The sequence below is a fragment of the Chrysemys picta genome, chromosome 24, assembly GCF_011386835.1.
Source record: "Chrysemys picta bellii isolate R12L10 chromosome 24, ASM1138683v2, whole genome shotgun sequence".
Taxonomy (NCBI): domain Eukaryota; kingdom Metazoa; phylum Chordata; order Testudines; family Emydidae; genus Chrysemys; species Chrysemys picta.
This window is the reverse complement of record NC_088814.1, coordinates 17,829,887-17,840,840: the sequence shown is the minus strand read 5'-3', so window position 1 is coordinate 17,840,840 and position 10,954 is coordinate 17,829,887. Positions and strand designations below refer to the sequence as shown.

At 49.9% G+C, this 10,954-nt stretch overlaps 1 long non-coding RNA gene across 1 annotated transcript; it reads right to left on the bottom strand.

Annotated features, from left to right (window-relative positions):
- Positions 1-233: 233 nt before the first annotated feature.
- LOC135977319 (uncharacterized) lies at positions 234-7,948 on the bottom strand. Its single transcript, XR_010594759.1, has 3 exons — positions 7,820-7,948; positions 5,302-5,425; positions 234-351 (listed from the first exon to the last, which is right to left on the bottom strand). It is a non-coding gene; the product is annotated as an uncharacterized LOC135977319 (long non-coding RNA).
- Positions 7,949-10,954: the final 3,006 nt, after the last annotated feature.

Sequence of the window (10,954 nt, the reverse complement as noted above, 5' to 3'; positions counted from 1 at the left end):
ATGGCCAGAAGAGACCTTTAGAGCATCTAATCTAAGCCCCTGCATATCATGGGCTTCCTGTATAGTACAATAGTTACTTTTTGGGTACAAACATTCCAGAAAGGTATCTAGTCTAAATTAAATGACATTAAGAGATGGAGAATCCATCACTTTCCCTTTTAGTGAGTGCCAGGGGGCTCCATTTCCCCTTCCACTAGCTCCCCATTTACAGTGAGCCAGAGCAGTACCTGCAGCAGGGAGCGGGAGTTCCTGAAGGCCTCAGAGGCGCAGCCCCTGCAGTGTCTCAGGCACGTGGCGTAAGTGCAGGATGATGCGGAGCTGGTGCATCATTTTGGCCGTGACGTCCTCCTGCTGCAAGGGAACGAGAACCTGTCAGAGACTCAAACGCCCCGAGGAATCAGGGGGAATTAAGGGAACCTGGAACCAGCAGTATTTCCACCCAGCACCTGCCCATCAATGAGAGATGAATTCACCTCCTGAACCCCAAAATGGAGTCTTCTTGTCCTTTCTAGAAACCTCCAGAGCCAACCCCCCTCCTTGTAGGGTGAGCTCCTGCTACCTCCTGCTCAGTGCCCTTCACAGATATTCCACCTCCAAACCACAGCTCAAGTCATCAGAACCCTCTTCTCCACCCCGACACAGGTTGGGCTGGGAGGCGGCTCTAACAGGGTGTGCAGGAGGGATTCTGACAGCAGTGAAGTGGGTTGCAGGGAGGTTGAGATCTTGACCCAAGTCATCCCAGACACTAATGCTAAGTGTCACAATGGCAGCATCTACTGTCAGTGGAGTCCAAGCACTATTTCAACCCCACAGTTTTGGATCAACTCCCCACAAGGGGAGGAGAAGAGAACCATCAGCACCACACACACACACACACACACACACACACACACACACACACACACACACACCACTCCTGGTGGTGTGAGGGGAACAAGAGAAAGGACAAAAGAAGTAAGAGATGAAGAGAAAGGAAGGAGGGATGGAGGAAAAGGTAAAAGGAAAAGGACAAACCCTAATGTCCCCATGTCGGACATCAGGAATGGTAACATACATAAGCCAGTATGTGAACACTTCAATCTCCCTGGTCATTCTATTACAGATTTAAAAGTCACTATCATTGAACAAAAAAAACTTCAGAAACAGACTTCAAAGAGAAACAGCAGAACTAAAATTCATTTGCAAATTCAACACCATTAATCTGGGCTTGAATAGGGACTGGGAGTGGCTGGCTCACTACAGAAGCAGCTTTTCCTCTCCTGGAATTGACACCTCCTCATCTATTATTGGGAGTGGACTACATCCACCCTGATTTTTGAATTGGCTCTGTCAACACTGGTTCTCCACTTGTGAAGTAACTCCCTGCTCTCCATGTGTCAGTATATAATGCCTGCATCTGTAACTTTCACTCTATGCATCCGAAGAAGTGAGGTTTTTACTCACGAAAGCTTATGCCCAAATAAATCTGTTAGTCTTTAAGGTGCCACCAGACTCCTTGTTGTTTTTGTAGATACAGACTAACATGGCTACCCCCTGATACTTGACACCATGCAAGGCACTAAATTTAGCCGTATGGAGTGGAAATCCATCAACCTCAACAAAAAACTTGCACAGATACAGACAGACATCATCTTCCTCTCCAAATGCAAACAGATGGACATCATACCAAAAGGACTGAAGGTAAAAAATCCATTGCAATCAACATACTACACTGAGTATGGTGAGAGATTGTGCCACACACTCTCTCAAAGAAACTGAGGAACCACCTGATCAGCATCCTGTACAGCAGACAGGAGAAGATCAAGAATGAGCTCTCAGAACTGGAGACTCTCATACAATACCAGCCTTCTACACAAACTTCCACGTGGCTGGACTTTACAAAAATGAGACAAGCCATTTACAATGCACACTTCACTTCTCTACAAAGGAAAAAGGACTGTAAGTTATCTAAACTAATACCTGCCACTAGGGGCTATAACAATGGTACCCTCAACTCATCTAACAACATTGTCAATCTTTCCAACCACACGCTTAGCCCAGCAGAAGAGTCTGTCCTATCTCGGGGACTCTCTTTCTGTCCCACCGTCCCCACGAACATGATACAGTTCTGCGGTGATCTGGAAGCCTACTTTCCTCGTCTCCGACTCAAGGAATATTTTCAACGCACCACTGAACAGTGCACTGACCCACAGGAACCCTCCTACCAACACTACAAAAAGAAGAATTCTGCGTGGACTCCTCCTGACGGTCGAAATGACAGACTGGACCTCTACATAGAGTGTTTCCGCAGACGTGCACAGGCTGAAATTGTGGACAAACAACATCACTTGTCCCATAACCTCAGCCGTACAGAACGCAATGCCATCCACAGCCTCAGAAACAACTCTGACATTATCATCAAAGGGGCTGACAAAGGACGTGCTGTAGTCATAATGAACAGGTCAGATTATGAACAGGAGGCTGCCAGGCAACTCTCCAAGACCACATTCTACAGGCCACTATCCTCTGATCCCACTGAGGAATACCAAAAGAAACTACACCATCTGCTCAAGAAACTCCCAGCTATAGTACGGGAACAAATCTACATGGACACACCCCCAGAACCCCGACCAGGGGTATTCTATCTGCTACCCAAGATCCATAAACCCGGAAACCCTGGACGCCCCATCATCTCAGGCATTGGCACTCTGACGGCAGGATTATCTGGCTATTTGGCCTCTCTCCTCAGGCCCTATGCTACCAGCACTCCCAGCTATCTTCGAGACACCACCAACTTCCTGAGGAAACTACAATGCATTGATGTTCTTCTTGGAAACACCATCCTGGCCACGATGCATGTAGAAGCACTTTATACCAATATTCCACATGAGGATGGACTACAAGCTGTCAGGAACAGTATCCCTGATGAGGCCACAGCAAGCCTGGTGGCTGAGCTTTGTGACTTTGTCCTCACCCACAACCACTTCAGATTTGGGGACAACTTATACCTTCAAGTCAGTGGCACTGCTATGGGTACTCGCATGGCCCCACAGTATGCCAACATTTTTATGGCTGACTTAGAACAACGCTTCCTCAGCTCTCGTCCCCTAGTGCCCCTCCTCTACTTGCACTACATTGACGACATCTTCATCATATGGACCCATGGAAAGGAGGCCCTTGAAGAATTCCACCTGGACTTCAACAATTTCCACCCCACCATCAACCTCAGCCTGGACCAGTCCACACAAGAGATCCACTTCCTGGACACTACAGTACAAATAAGTGATGGTCACATAAACACCACCCTATACCGGAAACCTACTGACCGCTATACGTACCTACATGCCTCCGGCTTCCATCCAAGACACATCACACGATCCATTGTCTACAGCCAAGCCCTAAGATACAACCGAATTTGCTCCAACCCCTCAGACAGAGACAAACACCTACAAGATCTTTATCAAGCATTCGTAAAACTACACTACCCACCTGGGGAAGTGAGGAAACAGATTGACAGAGCAAGACGGGTACCCAGAAATCACCTACTACAGGACAGGCCCAACAAGAACAATAACAGAACACCACTGGCCATCACATACAGCCCCCAGCTAAAACCTCTCCAGCGCATTATCCACGATCTACAACCTATCCTGGAAAATGATCCCTCACTCTCACAGACCTTGGGAGGCAGGCCAGTCCTCGCTTACAGACAACCCCCCAACCTGAAGCAAATACTCACCAGCAACTACACACCACACCACAGAAACACCAACCCAGGAACCTATCCCCGTAGCAAACCTCGTTGCCTACTCTGTCCCCATATCTACTCTGGCAACAGCATCAGAGGACCCAACCACATCAGCCACACCATCAGGGACTCATTCACCTGCACATCCACTAATGTCATATATGCCATCATGTGCCAGCAATGCCCCTCTCCCATGTACATTGGCCAAACCGGACAGTCCCTCCGCAAAAGAATAAATGGACACAAATCGGACATCAGGAGTGGTAACATACATAAGCCAGTAAGTGAACACTTCAATCTCCCTGGTCATTCTATTACAGATTTAAAAGTCACTATCATTGAACAAAAAAACTTCAGAAACAGACTTCAAAGAGAAACAGCAGAACTAAAATTCATTTGCAAATTCAACACCATTAATCTGGGCTTGAATAGGGACTGGGAGTGGCTGGCTCACTACAGAAGCAGCTTTTCCTCTCCTGGAATTGACACCTCCTCATCTATTATTGGGAGTGGACTACATCCACCCTGATTTTTCAATTGGCCCTGTCAACACTGGTTCTCCACTTGTGAAGTAACTCCCTGCTCTCCATGTGTCAGTATATAATGCCTGCATCTGTAACTTTCACTCTATGCATCCGAAGAAGTGAGGTTTTTACTCACGAAAGCTTATGCCCAAATAAATCTGTTAGTCTTTAAGGTGCCACCAGACTCCTTGTTGTTTTCCTAATATCCCCAGTCATTCTACGGGACAAAATCCCAGGGAGGGAATAAAATTCTGCCACCTTAAACTAGTGTTTTCCATGCCTAGAATTCAGATGGCACCAGGTGGATCAGACTGAACAGGTTACAAACCTCTCCGAGGCACTTACTTTCTCAACAGGGACTTCTGTTTTCTAGTAAAATGGGTAAAAGGAAAGGAGAAAACTTGAAAGAGGCTCCTGCTCACACTCACATATGTGAACCCTAATACTCTCTCAGTCCTCAAAGAGAGCTCGAGAAGGAGACTTGCTGAAGCAAAGCCACAGGGGTCTCTGAGGTTTCCCTGGCCCTGCGCCCCTGTTTTGCCTGGCTGATGTGAGCATCTCTCTCTGAGGTCACCACCTCCCTAACAACTTTGACCAATAGGCTGAGCTCCTGCAAAAGGCCTTTGTGATGTCACTGCCACACCCACCCATCCCCTGAAGTGCTAATATCCTGCTGCTGGCCTGACATTTTGAAGGTTTGAGCTACTCTCTGTGGATCACCCCACTCAATGCGTCTTCATTCTAGGAAGCAAGCCGGTTAGACAGTAAAACATTAGAGGCTGCTCCCAATGCTACACTCAGTGTTTCCAAAATTAATACACTTTATGGCCAGAAGAGACCTTTAGAGCATCTCATCTAACCCCCTGCATATCATAGGCTTCCTGTATAGGACAATAGTTACTTTTTGGGCACAAACATTCCAGAAAGGCATCTAGTTTCATTCAATGACTTCAAGAGATGGAGAATCCACCACTTTCCCTTTCACTGAGTGCCAGGGGGCTCCATTTCCCCTTCCACTAGCTCCCCATTTACAGTGAGCCAGAGCAGTACCTGCAACAGGGAGCGGGAGTTGCTGAAGGCCTCAGAGGCACAACCCCTGCAGTGTCTCAGGCACCTGGCGCAAGTGATGGATGATGCGGAGCTGGTGCCTCACTTTGGCCGTGACGCCCTCCTGCTGCAAGGGAATGAGAACCTGTCAGACTCAAACGCCCCGAGGAATCAGGGGGAATTAAGGGCACCTGGAACCAGCAGTATTTCCACTCAGCACCTGCCCAACACCGAGGGATGAATTCACCTCCTGAATCCCAGAATGGAGTCTTCTTGTCCTTTCTAGTAACCTCCAGTGCCAATCCCCCTCCTTCTAGGGTGAGCTCCTGCTACCTCCCCCTCAGTGTCCTTGACAGCTGTTCCACCTCCAAACCACAGCTTAAGTCATCAGAAACCTCTTCTAGACCTCCACCAAGGTTGGGCTGGGAGGCGGGTCTAGCAGTGGGGGCAGGAGGGATTCTGGCAGCAGTGAAGTGGGTTGCGGGGAGGTTGAGATCTTGCCCAAGTCATCCGAGACACTAACGCTAAGCCACAGGATGGCAGCATCTAGTGTCTGTGGAGTCCAAGCACTATTTCAACCCCACAGTTTTGGATGAACTTCCCACAAGAGGAGGTGAAGATCATCCCCAGCAACACACACACACACACACACACACACACACACACACACACACACCACTCCTGGTGGTGGGAGGGGAACAGGAGAAAGGACAAAAGAAGTAAGAGATGAAGAGAAAGGAAGGAGGGATGGTGGAAAAGGTAAAACGAAAAGGACAAACCCTAATGTCCCCAGTGATTCCACGGGACAAAATCCCGTGTGGACTACAAAATTCTGTCACCTTGAACTAGTGTTTTCCATGCCTAGAATTCAACGGGCACCAGGTGGATCAGACTGAGCAGGTTCAAAAACCTCTTGGAGGCTCTTACCTTCTAAACAGGGACGTCTGTTTTCTAGTAAAATCAGTAAAAGGGAAGGAGAAAACTCGAAAGAGGCTCCTGCTCTCACTCACATACGTGAACCCTAATACTCTCTCAGTCCTCAAAGAGAGACCTCGAGAAGGAGACTTGCTAAAGCAAAGCCACAGGGGTCTCTGAGGTTTCCCTGGCCCTGCGCCCCTGACTGATGTCAGCATCTCTCTCTGAGGTCACCACCTCCCTAACACCTTTGACCAATACGCTGAGATACTGCATGTAGCGGGGCGGCCTGGCTCCCAGGCGCCCCAGGAAGTCAAGGCCACCGCGGCCTGTCCCCACCCCCCGGAAGTCAAGGGGCGGGACAGGAAGTATAAAGGCCAAGCCACAGCGCTCAGTAGCTGGCCGGCAGCGAGAGAGGACAGACGCTGGTGCCCGAGCTCCCGCGGACCTGAGCCTGCCGAGAGCCCGGTATCCTGAGGAACGGTCTGAGCTTCCCCCCGCCAAGGGCCCAGAGGGAGTGACAGACCTACCCGCTGCTCGGGGCCCGGAGCAGCCCATGATCTGCGACCCAGCAGACGGAACTCAGGAGGAACAGGTACCCATGGAGGAGGAGATGGGAAGTGGCCCGGGGATAGCAGACCCCGAACCCATGTCAGTGTGTTGCGGTCAGGATCCCCACTGACTGCGCGGCAGACGGACTGCTGCGGATAGGGCCCCGGGCTGGAACACAGTGGAGTGGGTGGGCCTGTGTTCCCCCCTGCCACCCCGTGCTGGGTGGCAGTCTCTCCTCCTCCTTGTCCAAGGGGCCTGGGCCTCTGACTGACGATTGGTTTGCTGCCCCGCCCTGACCTAGGGCCTGGGCTAACCCAAACTGACCCAGCTCCTGCTACAAGGCCTGGGCCGCTGACTGACTACTGGTTTGTTCCCCGCCCTGACCCAGGGCCGGAGCTGTTGATTGTGTGCTCAGTCCCTGCATAAGGGCCTGAACTCTGAACTGTTGATTGTGTGCTCAGTCCCTGCACAAAGGCCTGAGCGCCGAACTGCTAATTGTGTGCTCAGCCCCTACCCAAAGGTCTGGGCCCTAGACTGTTATTCGCTTTGTAGCGGGGCGGCCTGGCTCCCAGGTACCCCAGGAAGGGACGAGCCCCACCCCGGAACTACTACACTGCAAAAGGCCTTTGTGATGTCACTGCCACACCCACCCATCCCCTGAAGTGCTAATGTCCTGCTGCTGGCCTGACACTTTGAAGGTTTCAGCTACTCTCTGTGGATCACCCCACTCGATGCGTCTTCATTCTAGGAAGCAAGCCGGCTAGACAGTAAAGCATCAGAGGCTGCTCCCAATGCTACACTCAGTGTTTCCAAAATTACTACACTTTATGGCCAGAAGAGACCTTTAGAACATCTCATCTAACCCCCTGCATATCATAGGCTTCCTGTATAGTACAATAGGTACTTTTTGGGCACACACATTCCAGAAAGGCATCTAGTCTTCATGAAATGACATCAAGAGATGGAGAATCCACCACTTTCCCTTTTACTGAGTGCCAGGGGGCTCCATTTCCCCTTCCACTAGCTCCCCATTTACAGTGAGCCAGAGCAGTACCTGCAGCAGGGAGCGGGAGTTGCTGATGGCCTCAGAGGCACAGCCCCTGCAGTGTCTAAGGCACCTGGCACAAGTGCCGGATGATGCGGAGCTGGTGCATCACTCTGGCCATGACGTCCTCCTGCTGCAAGGGAACGAGAACCTGTCAAAGACTCAAACGCCCCGAGGAATCAGGGGGAATTAAGGGCACCTGGAACCAGCAGTATTTAAACTGACTACCTGCCCACCACTGAGGGATGAATTCACCTCCTGAACCCCAGAATGGAGTCTTCTTGTCCTTTCTAGTAACCTCCAGTGCCAACCCACCACCTTGTAGGGTGAGCTCCTGCTACCTCCCCCTCAGTACCCTTGACAGCTGTTCTACCTCCAAACCACAGCTCAAGTTATCAGAACCCTCTTCTCCACCCCCACCCAGGTTGGGCAGGGAGGCGGCTCTAGCAGGGGGGGCAGGAGGGATTCTGCCAGCAGTGAAGTGGGTTGCGGGGAGGTTGAGATCTTGCCCCAATCATCCCAGACACTAATGCTAAGCCACAGGATGGCAGCATCTAGTGTCATTGGAGTTCAAGCACTATTTCAACCCCACAGTTTTGGATCAACTTCCCACAAGGGGAGGTGAAGAGCACCCCCAGCAACACACACACACACACACACACACCACTCCTGGTGGTGGCAGGTGAACAGGAGAAAGGACAAAAGAAGTAAGAGATGAAGAGAAAGGAAGGAGGGATGGAGGAAAAGGTAAAACGAAAATGACAAACACTAAGGCCCCTGTGATTCTACGGGACAAAATCCCACAGAGGGAATAAAATTCTGCCACCTTAACCTAGTGTTTTCCATGCCTAGAATTCAGCTGGCACCAGATGGATCAGACTGAGCAGGTTCCAAAACCTCTTGGAGGCTCTTACCTTCTAAATAGGGACGTCTGTTTTCTAGTAAAATCCGTCAAAGGAAAGGAGAAAACTCCAAAGAGGCTCCTGCTCGCACTCACACATGTGAACACTAATACTCTCTCAGTCCTCAAAGAGAGACCTCGAGAAGGAGACTTGCTGAAGCAATAACAGACACTTGGTGGGATAACTCACATGACTGGAGTACTGTCATGGATGGATATAAACTGTTCAGGAAGGACAGGCAGGGCAGAAAAGGTGGGGGAGTTGCATTGTATGTAAGAGAGGAGTATGAGTGCTCAGAGGTCCGGTATGAAACTGTAGAAAAACCTGAGAGTCTCTGGATAAAGTTGAGAAGTGTGAGCAACAAGGGGGATGTCACGGTTGGAGTCTGCTATAGACCACCAGACCAGGGGGATGAGGTGGACGAGGCTTTCTTCTGGCAACTCGCAGAAGTTGCTAGATCGCAGGCCCTGGTTCTCATGGGAGACTTTAATCACCCTGATATCTGCTAGGAGAGCAATACAGCGGTGCACAGACAATCCAGGAAGTTTTTGGAAAGTGTAGGGCACAATTTCCTGGTGCAAGTGCTGGAGGAACCAACTAGGGGCAGAGCTTTTCTCGACCTGCTGCTCACAAACAGGGAAGAATTAGTAGGGGAAGCAAAAGTGGATGGGAACCTGGGAGGCAGTGACCATGAGATGGTCGAGTTCAGGATCCTGACACAAGGAAGAAAGGAGAGCAGCAGAATACGGACCCTGGACTTCAGAAAAGCAGACTTTGACTCCCTCAGGGAACAGATGGGCAGGATCCCCTGGGAGAATAACATGAAGGCAAAGGGGTCCAGGAGAGCTGGCTGTATTTTAAAGAATCCTTATTGCGGTTGCAGGAACAAACCATCCCGATGTGTAGAAAGAATAGTAAATATGGCAGGCGACCAGCTTGGCTAAACAGTGAAATCCTTGCTGATCTTAAACGCAAAAAAGAAGCTTACAAGAAGTGGAAGATTGGACAAATGACCAGGGAGGAGTATAAAAATATTGCTCAGGCATGCAGGAGTGAAATCAGGAAGGCCAAATCACACTTGGAGTTGCAGCTAGCAAGAGATGTTAAGAGTAACAAGAAGGGTTTCTTCAGGTATGTTAGCAACAAGAAGAAAGTCAAGGAAAGTGTGGGCCCCTTACTGAATGAGGGAGGCAACCTAGTGACTGAGGATGTGGAAAAAGCTAATGTACTCAATGCTTTTTTTGCCTCTGTCTTCACGAACAAGGTCAGCTCCCAGACTGCTGCACTGGGCAGCACAATATGGGGAGAAGGTGACCAGCCCTCTGTGGAGAAAGAAGTGGTTCGGGACTATTTAGAAAAACTGGACGTGCACAACTCCATGGGGCTGGATGCGCTGCATCCGAGGGTGCTAAAGGACTTGGCGGATGAGATTGCACAGCCACTAGCCATTATTTTTGAAAACTCATGGCGATCGAGGGAGGTCCCGGATGACTGGAAAAAGGCTAATGTAGTGCCCATCTTTAAAAAAGGGAAGGAGGAGGATCCGGGGAACTACAGGCCAGTCAGCCTCACCTCAGTCCCTGGAAAAATCATGGAGCAGGTCCTCAAGGAATCAATTATGAAACACTTAGAGGAGAGGAAAGTGATCAGGAACAGTCAGCATGGATTCACCAAGGGGAAGTCGTGCCTGACTAACCTAATTGCCTTCTATGATGAGATAACTGGCTCTGTGGATGAGGGGAAAGCAGTGGATGTGTTATTCCTTGACTTTAGCAAAGCTTTTGATACGCTCTCCCACAGTATTCTTGCCACCAAGTTAAAGAAGTATGGGATGGATGAATGGACTGTAAGGTGGATAGAAAGCTGGCTGGATCGTCGGGCTTAACGGGTAGTGATCAATGGCTCCATGTCTAGTTGGCAGCCGGTTTCAAGCGGAGTAGTGCCCCAAGGGTCGGTCCTGGGGCCGGTTTTGTTTAATATCTTTATTAATGATCTGGAGGATGGTGTGGACTGCACTCTCAGCAAGTTTGCAGATGACACTAAACTAGGAGGCGTGGTAGATACGCTAGAGGGTAGGGATCGGATACAGAGGGACCTAGACAAATTAGAGGATTGGGCCAAAAAAAACCTGATGAAGTTCAACAAGGACAAGTGCAGAGTCCTGCACTTAGGACGGAAGAATCCCATGCACTGCTACAGACTAGGGACCGAATGGCTAGGTAGCAGTTCTGCAGAAAAGGAC